We start from the raw sequence: 12,043 nt of genomic DNA on the forward strand, positions 1-12,043 counted from the left end.
ACGATTTTATGAAACTTAGGGCACAAATGATTGTAGGGAAAGACAAATTAAGGATTTTTTCTAAGGCAAAAAAATGAAAGAGGCACAATCCCTAATTTGTATAAGGATAATTGGATTTTCTCTATAATTTTGCAAAAAATTTAGAAGGTGAAAAATCAAGCCAATAGAATGTGCTAGAACCATGGAAATATTTTGAACATACACATGATGATAGTTCTAGGGATTTCCTTTTCAGACCTCACATATTATTGCATAATGCATGCTTTTTTTTCCCTTGCTTGATTTCTTGGAGACTGCTCCATGTGTCACTATCTTGTTTGGAAAAAAAGTTGCTTTTGAACATCAAACTTTCTATGCTATCAACTATTGTCAATCTTTTTCAACCAAATCAAAACATCACGTACAAACATTTTCTTGTGTTTCTTGCTAAGAGGAGTCTCATCATTTGAATTTTATTTCTATGTCTCTAGTACGTGAACTTTCTTAAAATGGCTCTTTGGTCATATCACTCTTGGTCTTTTCCGCCTTCTTGTTCTATGTCAAGCTACTATGACCTTCTTTTAGGCTGAAATGATTACCTTGATCTCTTGACTACACTCTTTGATTGGGAAATTTTTTCACTTGTCATCTTAATGTCTCTATCTATTTGGCTATTTTGATTCTTTCCTAGCTCTTGAATTGAGTCACTAGTGTCATAAGTTGCTTGGACACTTTTCTTGACAAGTCACTTGAGCATTTCTAGCTCTCTTTGGAAAGTGAACACTACACCTCTCTAGTTTGGACATCAAGTTATCCTGTGTCACCTTATTAGCTTCCTCTAGTCTCCATCATACTTGATTTTCTATCTATCACTATGGGATTCAAACCTTAATCAACAAAACCTCAACCAAGTCTAGATCATCATGAGTTCTTCTATGCTACTAAAGAGTTTCAAGATCTATACATTGTATACAAAGAAATAGAAGAAATAAATGATCTTTCTTACCTTCATCTAGGGTAAACTTTAAGAAACCCTCTCCAAAAAAAGATATAAATTATTGGCAAATATTTCATTATTTTGGAAAACAAAATTATTTTTATCAATGAATCTCTCAATTTTTTTATCAGAATATGATTTACATTTGCAATTATTTTTAAATCATAATTATTGATTAGAAAATATTGGTGAATCTCTACAATAATAGGAAGTTCATTGATAGTCATGGAATATTATAAATCTAAATTGAACATGTTTTATCTCATAGAAATTATGAGGATAATTACATTGTATTTTAAATCAATAGTGAAAACTAAATATTGGTAATATATCCCTAAAGTAACTAATAATTATGATAATTCTTGGTGAATTAATTTTAATTTCTTGGATAATAAATAATATTTAGGTGAATCAAGTCTAATAATGTATCAAATCTTGTGGTGAATTTTTTAGTTTAATTTTTTTTTAATAAAATATATTATTGAGCTATTTTAAATATTTTAGGACTAAATTTAATAAAAATGTGGCAATTTAGATTGCATTAAATCTTAAATTATTAGCCAAATTACTAGCAAAAAATTATAAAATTTGTAAAATTATGAATATCCTTCCCTAAAAAACACCCTACGTTCATCTCACTAGGAAAATGATAGAAATGAAGTCTAAAATTAAGAAAAGCTTAGAGGAAAGAATGAAATCATCACATGAGCTATAGTGCCTCTCATGTTTGCAGTCTAAACCTTGTTATATTTTGGTTCGAGAGATACTTGTTACTCTTATTATTAGTACTTTTAAAATGACATGAGGGTCAGATGTTACACTTTGATTTCACTATCATAGATGCTATACTGCTATATTGTTTAGTTTATTATATTTGCATGTTGATGCCATTTTGAGATGATAGTAGGTTTATGGTGATATCTAGTTATCATGTATTTTGACATATCTTTGATTCTATTATGTGATGGATTTTATGCTATGCTGATTTACTTCATTCTTGTTTCATTATGCTTTATGCAAACATGAGTGATGTAAATGGATTATTTAGGTATAAATTGAATAAATGGTTAAATTAGGTATTTAATGCATTTATTGCTTTGGATATGTTATTATGTGCAATTGCACTTGATCATGTGTTTTAGCGTGCGAGAATTATATCCCTAGTAGTGGCACATGGAGTTAGTTATCCAACTATTCATATTTTACCAATGTCATTCCTATATGGTTGGCATATCCTTAATTAATTGTTTAAATTAAACCTTTGGGTGATTAGTAAATCTGAACTCATTTTCATTATGTGATTAGACTAGTGAGTGTGTTTGTGCATTTAGAGGTTCACATCATGGTGAAAGTTGTTAAGGAAATTTCTTCGATTTTGGGTTTTTGGGCTTTAAATTTTATTGAATTTAATTTTTGGCAATTTTTCCATAGATGAATTTCTATTTCTAGGAATAACCTATTCTTGTTTGGGTTGATTTGGAGTTTAGCTCTTTTAACTAGCTATTTTCCCTAATTGATTATTCACTCAAAAAGTGAATAAGTATTGAAAGAGGAACTTAATTCCTCACTTCTCACTTTGGTAATTTGGAAATTTGAGAGATCTTTCTAAAGTCCTTTTTTGAAGGATTGGTTTTCTATTTTTTGTGGGATCTATGAGCATTAGATCTTCATGAAGATAGACTCATTGGATCTAGCTCAAGGAGACCTTGCTTTAGTATCATTTTCAACTTATCCGTAGGTTATCTATTTTACCTAACTATTTTCTATTTTAGGCCTTTTGACTGTTAGGAGGGCTCTCCCATTTTCTTTTTTTAGTTTAGATTCTATATCTATTTTTGGTAGCTATTTGTCTAAAGGCTGAGAACTATTGTTCCCCTCTATTTCTATTTACTAGTTCTACCCAGTTGGTTGGGTATGAACATTTTCTTAGATTTTGGGATGAGGGTTTGGGGTTTTGTATCATTATGTTGGTAATTTTTGCATATGGTGTCTAAACCCAACTTTAATTGGATTTTTGAGGCTTTTGTGCCCTAAGACCAAATGGATTTTGATTTAAAAGTTTTCTAGTTTTTGGGTTTTTACCTCATTTTGTGTGTCACCCTATTTTCTTAGGTTTTCTTGGCATGATGTTAGTTGAGGACTTGGATCATCTATTGGGATACTAGTTAGATCATTGTTTCACTTTTATGTTGCATTCAAATGCATGCCACATTCATTCTCCCGAGTCTATTTTTGGTTGAGTGTTTTTTTTGCATTGCATTTTTATCCAGTACTTGTGTTATGATATTCATGATGGTGGTGTGCCACACATGAGTACATGAATGTAGATTTGTTGAGTGACTTAGGAGGCTTGATATTCCTTGTACTTTTTAGAATTTATGATCATTTGGGTTGGGTTGGGAATGTGCATGCCTATAGACACTCATCATTAGATGAGCACAGGTAGGGTAGAATAGCATATGGAGGGGGCTTCTATCTTCACAACTTGGTGTCCATGCTTAAAATACTGACTAGTAATAAAATTTAAGATAATAAAATGTGTGAGCACCTGATTAAGTTTGAGGACACATTGATAGAGCCTTCCATTAAAGAGTTGAATTAGCATGATCCAAGCTTGGGCTTTCAATGCCAAGTGACTCTACCTAATTTTTTCCCTACATAGTAGCCCATTGAGTGTCTAACTAGGACCTATAGTTTATGCATTGTCTCTAATCTTGGTTTTAGTCATCATAGTACCTGGTTCAAGTGTTAGCCATGGACATTTTCTTTATGTGTGTTTGTGGTTCAAACATGATCTCCATCAACATGGTGGGAGTGGACCTATAAAATTCACATGGTTTTGAGGTGTAGCTACCTATACCATTGCTAGGGACTAGTGTACAAAGATGGTCTATTATCCTAGAGTGATAGTTGCTAGATGTTTTCACTTGGTAATTCGGGTTCCAAAGTATACTTCCTTGTGATTTATGCTTTCATTGGAATTATTGTATATCATTTTTAGATGATGTTAGTTTATTGGCACATTTCTTTGTTATGATATTTAGCTTATGATGTTATAATTTTATCTTCTTTGTTGGAGTATCTATTGCTTATGGTTTAGCATGTTAGATTTCTTGTTCTTATGATTTTATTACACTTTAGTGGTGATGCCCTTATAAGACAACTATGACTATCTAGTTGGAAATTTGGGATGTTACATGTGGGGATAGCTAGGACCTTTGAGGTTTCATGATGCTATTATGGTTAGAAGGAACTAAACACTTAGCTTGTTATTTTATTTCATTGTGATGTTTTTTCTATACATTGTGATGTTACTTTTGGTTATTTCATTTCACTGCTATGTTAGATGGTTAGATGCAATTTTCATCTTGTAGTTATTTTTTGAGTGTTTATGGCTCGATTTTGGATGTGGTACTCCTCAATGTGGAGGTTCCAACTTCTTGTTTTATCCCTTTATTTGTCCTTGGATCATTTCTTGTTGTTCCTAGGTGATCATGCATTAGCATGGGGTGATACTTTAAAGTGTCACATGCCCAAAGGAGAAATATCATGCGACCCCTAATTGTATTGAATGCCTTTTAGAGAAATTTCATATGATACTAGAGAGTATTGCATGCACATTGGAGAATGGTCATACAATACTTATGAAGTATTCCACAACTTCTTGACAAGTGTCACCCAAACCCTAAAAGTATCACACTCTTTAGCTAGAAATGTTGTATGATATGGAAAGTATCACATAATGATGAATTAAAGTATCACCTAGGTTTTGGAAAAACCTATCCGAGCAGATAGCGAGAACTTTTTGGTTTGACCAAAAGTTTTTTGAAGGTATTCTGGATACCCTTTATAGTGTTCTTGAATACCTTGGAATTGCATTTTGATTTCATAATGTTTTCAAATTCAAAATTGTTTGCATCCTTCTCTAATTAGTAATTTTGGTTAGTAGTGGAATTTGGAGATCCTTTGGTGTTTGGATGTTTTTTTAGTCTTTTTTTGTGATCTTTGTGATCCTCATATGTTGTATGTCATGTGCATTCATACTCATGTTTAATTTTTATTTATTTATCTTGGCTTATATTTATCCTTGTTTCAAGGATCTCTAAGCAGTGCATTACATGAGCTTCCTTTAAGATCTCAATCTGCACACAAGTCATCTTCTTCATGATCATATTCTTCCTCTTCTTGTAAGTCTACACACTCTTTCTCTCCAAGATATAAACTAACTTCATTTATTGGATCTAAATACCTCCTTATAGAGAAAGAAAGTGATACATCCTTTGAGTCTATGCCAATCTTTCATGATAAACTTATCTTTGATGAAGCTATTGATGCATCATATGCACTTGATGACTAACAAGAATATCATAAAAATACTCTTGAGAGAACTTTTACTCCCTTGGAAGATTATTATGATGCCATGTTGCAAATGCTTATTGATAATGATTTCATCACATTACCATACAACTCTAGACCTTTGAACCTAAAGTCAAATATCTATGGTGGAGAGATGATCATTATTGTTGCTACTATAGAAACAAAGGTCATAAAATTGAAGATTGAATTGTGTTGAAACATTAATGGGATCATTGATGTTGGAACCCCTAATGACTTATGTGAAGAGGATATCTCTTAAGAAAGATCATTTTGATGAACCTATGATGAGTAGTGGTCTCCTTGAAACATTCACTTTTTCCAACATGCAAAAACTTCCTAAAACTTCAAATCTCTCCAACATACCTCCATCGAAAAAAGAACCTAATGCTCTCCACATTAATTATGTGTATCCTCAAGATGTACTTCTGAAAGAAACTCAAGTTGATCTACACTTTGCTGCAAATATTTTCCATGCTACTAAGACTAAAGATCCTAAAACTTCATGCCTACTATTCCTACTTCAACTAGTGCTTCACTATCTCTTCAAGATTATACCATGCACACACCATAATATTATTTTTCCTTATAAGTGGCTCCATGTGAAGTGGACTATGAAAAGGCTAAAGATATAAATGTTAAGAAATATCAAGAACAATCACCCTTTTATCTCCTTCAAGATTTTTCCCTTCCATATCCTATGTCTTACCCACCTCCTGAGTATGATGAAGACATGACTTCCACTATTTCCCTTGAGTTTACTAAAAATTATGAGAAAATTTATCTTCCTATGCTATCTAAAGCTACTTGTCAAGATCAAAGTGTCCCCTTATGTTCAAATTCTCTATATCCACTTGAAAACCATGCTCAAGATTCTAATGATCCTATCAAAGGCATTTCTCCTATCAAAGCCACTCATTAGTCTATTGATGGCCTTGTCCATGTTTCTCACTCTAAAGATGCTAATATCCCTATTTATTATCCCTTTTCATCTCCTAAATCTATCCTTGGTCCTTATGCATCAAAGCTAAAGCCTTCAAATCTTCCATCTATATTGGGACCTTATGCTCCTTCATCTCCTACACTTTCCACTTCTGGCTCTCCTATTATATTTCAAGATCAACAAAGACACTCATCCTTGATGAATCTTCATTTATCTATCCATACAAACTAGTCATATCAACCTTATTCATCCACAAATTCCATGTCTATTGGAAGAAATTTGGATGATCAACTTAAGAAAAAACATAAGAATCTATCTAAAAATGAAGACACCATGTCCCATCTAATCAAAATGTGAATGAAAATAAAAAAGAATTATTCAAGAGAACTCAAAGGTCCACTATCAAAAAGTAAAATCAAACAAAATGTGGGTTCCTGAATCCATTGTTCAAGATATGTGTTCTAAGGAATCCAAAGGAAAAGAAAACTCAAAAGATATGTGGATTCCCAAGTCTCTTTTGAAAGAATTGAATATTGAAAATACTTTAAATTGACATTTAAGCTTACAAATTCTTCCACTCCATTTTCTTCCAAAGATTTTCTTCAAAAGCTTCCAAAGGCTGCCACTCTATCTTCTTCTAAACATCTTCCTCAAAATATTTTGAAGCCTTCCATTCCATATTCCTCCAAGAATACTCTACCACTTCATATATAAAAACTAATTTTCATTCATGATTCCTTGGTCATTACACCATCCTTAAAGGTATATGTCAATTTTGATCTTCCCTTCTTTCTCACCTATCCTTATGCAATCTATTCAAGCCTACATGCATTTACTATCCAGTATCCTTCTCGCCTTCCAATGCACAAACTCATATCCTCCATATAACTTTTTCTCTAGCATCTCCTTTCCATAACCTTATCAACATCTTTGAGCATATCTTTCTATGGTCTTGACTTATCATGAATTATCCAATTTGAAGAAGCTTGAACTCTTTCAAAAAATATTAAATAGAAAAATTCAAAAAAGGTGCTTGGGTGAAAACCACTTCTTGTGGCACCTTGGTTGAAAAATTAAAGAGAAATAAAATTTTCCTATTGTAAAAACCACTTCTTGTGGTGCCTTAGAAAATTACCATGATGAAAATCTAGTAAATAAGCATCATGGGTAATTCTTCCATCATCCATCTATTCCATATTCATTCTTTGATCTTGACAATGTTGAGATATCCTTGCATATTGGCTATCTTGTTCATCAACTTACATATTATTTTTTCTCATTCACTTATTTCCTTCATATCCAACTTCCTTATTATTTCTCTATCTCATTGTTATCATATCTAGTCAACCTCGTGGTCTTGAACACACAAAGCAAAACATGTTTCTTATAGGCCTCTTGACATGTCTAGCATTTTAGATTACATGATTTTATACTATCTCTCTTATTGTATTCCATTGCTTATCCTACATGATATCTCCTTTCATGGTTTTCATATTTATCCAAAACCTACTTCATATGAGATCTTTCCCTAGCTTTGGTACTCTCGAGGAGTCATTTCTTAAAAATCACTTTCACTTGCTTCATTCTTTCTTGCCTATCAATATTATCCACTTGGTTTCTACTCCATTATATTCTACACCTTGCTAGACATTGGGACAAATTGATGTGATCTTTCTTGAGAACTAGTAATCTCTAAATGGAAAATGTCCTAAAAAAGTGACCATCCTAGTGAAAACTTAGCAATAGGCACTTTGCTACATCACCGAAATAATCAAATATCTTAAAAATAAAAATTTTAAATAAAAAATCCTAAAAAATTGCCATGTGATGAAAATATGGAAATGAGAGCTATTTGAGACCCTCACACCTATGTCTATCAGTATTTCTTTGTGCTTATTTTCTCCATTTATTGCTTTGCCTTGCCCAACTTGGCATTGATTCTTGGGTCTAGGTCTAGGAGTCATAATTTTTTAGCTTATTAGGGTCTCCTTGTGCTTTGGTACTTCTTGATAAAGTTTTCAACACTTTTTAGATACTTTAGCTATGATCTATGATGCTACAATATTTCTAACTAGTAGATTCAAGTTTTAAAGTGATAGTCATGTGATTTTTACACACAAAATTAAACTAAACATAAGACTTGTTGGTTTTATTTCTCTTTACGTGTTATCTATGATTATTTATTTGCTAATTTTTTCTCCCTAATAGTCTTTTGAGAATGTCATGAACTAGAGGACTCGAGGCATGGGACATGGGGCATGTTTTATTTTTCTTTCTACTTGTGGGTATACCTTGTTGATCTTAGGTGACTTAAGCATCTATCTTGTCCTACTTAATTCTTAGGATCTAGAACTTATCATCCTTGTGTATTTTTCATGAGTGCATTCTTATGGATATCTCAAAATTTTGTGTCTTGATGTAAAAATAATCTTGGTACACTAAACATAGGGAGTCTAACTATGCTAGTCATCTTGACCTATATGTCTTTGATGCATATTCTAGATTCCCACATTCCTATCTGATATAGATGATAATCATACACTCATAGTTTATGCTAGTGATGGTTGTATAATCTTCTGATGCCCCTAATAAGGCTCGATGATAAAAACTACGATGTATCTATATAACCCTTGAAATTGCACCTTTTTCATACTATCTTGCATTTTAGGGTTAATTTTAGCTTAACTTTGCATTTTTGAATGTTGAGAGTCTTTCTTATCTTTCATGGACATGTTAGAAAACTATTCTCATCTTCTCTTATCTTTCGATCATCTCTTTGCTATCCTATCATCACAAGGGGTTAATCCTATCATCACATATACCTAACCTTTTTGATCTCTTATTTATCCTTTTTGACCAAGTACCTAATGTTTATGTCTTGAATCTATTTTTTAGGATCAAAATCAAAATCCAAGTTCATCGTGATGGTTAAAATTATGTTTTAAATTTTTCCTTCTTCTATATAGTTGACTAACTTTCTAAGGCTTAATCTTTAAATATTGCTAGGGAAATCATTATTTCTTAATTTCTTCATCATTTCTACTCTCTTTTTCTCTTCTTATTCATTTCATTTCACCCTCATTCTTGCTTTGACCTACTTCTAATGCTTTATCTTACTAGTTAAACTTAGTCAAACTGGGGCATAATATCACTTCTTGGTGGTCATTTTTTGGTTCTAATCTCTTATCTATCATCATGGACCTTTCTTTATATCTATTTGATCATATTTTTATCATTTATGAATTCTCTTTACCTCATTCTAATTTCAATTTCGAGGGGGCAAGAAAATTCTATCATCATTGTAAATTGCTTGCTATGACTATCTATTTCTCAAGAACATATGATAGACCTTTTCATTTTCTCTTTTTCTTGATATTAGTACTCTTCTTAAGTATTATTATTGTCTCCATGTCCTGGTGTTTAGTATTGTCTCTATCAGGTTGTGTATGCAATATTTGTGATCTCATTCTACATTTCATTCTTTAAAATTAGAACTCTCTATCTACTATTGTCTACTTGGCTGCTGCTACCCTCTCTCTCCTATTGTCTAGACTATCTCTACTAGATTGTGCATTTAGGACCTTCTATCTAGTTCTACATTTTCAAAATCAAATCTCTATATTCGTTGCTACCTACCTAGCTTCTTCAATCTTTGACATAATGTGTTCCTAAATCGATCACACCTTAGTTAAAGAGGGGCAAATGTAATCACCCAAAAATGGTCATCTAGACTATTAGTCCCCTTTCTAGCATTTTTTTCTTAATTTCTTAATTGTTTATTCTAGATCAAATCCTAAAAAATCTATTATAACCTATGGTTTGACCACTTTAGCCTATGTGTCCTATTTAATTAAAAGAACTTGATCCCTTTTTTATTAAGTAAAATTTCCCACTTACCATTTATCCCAAGTGTGTACACATAAAGAATTGTTCCTACTTTAAAAAAGAAAAAGAAAAAACATTTTTGTCTACACATGAATCCGTAACTTTCTGTGTGAAAGGAATCTTTCAATTTTAAAATAACTTTAATTCACCTCCACACATTTCAAACACTCTCAAAAGTCAACTACTAATTTTGATTGGTGGAGATGCTTGTGCACATGGATTACTGAAGATACATTCTATTCTCTTGATTATGCCTCTATTGGATTTTGATCTCAATTGTCTATTTTTCTTTAAAAGAGAGGGCTCTCTTCTCATTCTAAAAATCTTAGTCTTTCATGCTAACTTTATGTTGTGGGATTCTTAGGTTCTTTTGGAGCTTTGAAGGCTTGGAAAATTTGCATTCTCATACTATTTTCCTCATACTTACATCATGGTTCACTTGCATTTTAGCTTCATGCCTTTCTTTTTAACTTAGTTCTTTTTATTAGCTCTTACATTTCATTTAGTTTAGATCTTACATTTTCATTGCTTTTATTGTGATTCTTAGATGCTAGCATTCTTTCTCCCATCTTTGAAGCTCTCATTATATGGTGCACCTTTCAAGGTTTGCATAGATTGTTTCATTTGAGAGCCACCATCTCATTGCCTTTGCATGTCATAGATTGAGAACTATAAGCCACCTCTTGAGATTCCCTTCACATCATGAGTATTCTTGAGTATAATGGTTTATAGAAGTGTGACACATTTTTGTAGACATAGTATCAACATCAACATACATACATAGCACGTGTTATGAAAAGCATCAATACATTGATTAAAAATGATAAGAAGACATAAAAAATGGTATAATAGATTAAAGGGTTGACTTTGAACTCCATAGAAGAACAATAATTAATGGTAAATTATCAGAGTCAAATTAATATGGAAGATTTCCATAAATAATAGAAACAATGATGATGCTGATAAAATAATGCAACAATTATATAAGAGAGAATAAGATGATGTCGAGAGAGCCAACAGATTGCTCCAAAGAGAAATATATCATAGAAGCATAAAAAATGTTGCTCAAGAATATTACCAATGCAAGTTTGTTTCAACATTGACCAAGATATCATTGTGGGTAATGAGGTCATGGAAGTTTCACTAGATTTCAATGTCTTCTCCGACATTGACATTGTGTTGGAGTAACCACTAATGATGCCAAAATGATTGCATTTATCTACGGTGAATAATACTAGGCTTGTATTTTTGAAATAAGGCTTGTCAAAACTTCCCAACTTCTCTTAAAGTCTTTGTTGTAGATTTAAATTATTTCGTAATAAAACACTAGATCAAGGTGTTCTTGATAGGTGTTGATGTAGACTAAGCCCAATGTAGAAGTTGGTTACAATGCTAACTAGATGAGATGGGCTTGGATTTTGACTTGATGGGACTCAGTTTTTTTTGTCACATATTACTAGGGCTAAATATTGACCTAAGATCCATAACGAGTAAAGTAAAAAGTATGAGGTAGAAATATCAATGGTTGTAGTTCAAGCTTAAAGTCAGGAATGTTGTCATTGATTTTTCCTCGTGCTTAACCAATACTAAGGAATGTGTTAGTAAAACTCATGATAGTAAATGAATATGAAGGAAATGTCATAGAATTCCCATCATTATCTAAAAAATTAGAATACATATTAACACCAACATAAATATACATCAAAAAAGTTAAAATTTGACAATCAATAGCAAATACATCTATAGTTTGAACCTCACAACACATCTCATTCAATCTACAATGAATTTCCTGGATCATAAGTCAATGTTGTAGATTTAAAATGAGCCCATGTTGATTGTGCTATGGACTTTAATGTCTCAAGAAA

The sequence above is a fragment of the Cupressus sempervirens genome, chromosome 2, assembly GCF_028749045.1.
Source record: "Cupressus sempervirens isolate cs-2001-9-10 chromosome 2, ASM2874904v1, whole genome shotgun sequence".
Classification (NCBI taxonomy): Eukaryota; Viridiplantae; Streptophyta; class Pinopsida; order Cupressales; family Cupressaceae; genus Cupressus; species Cupressus sempervirens.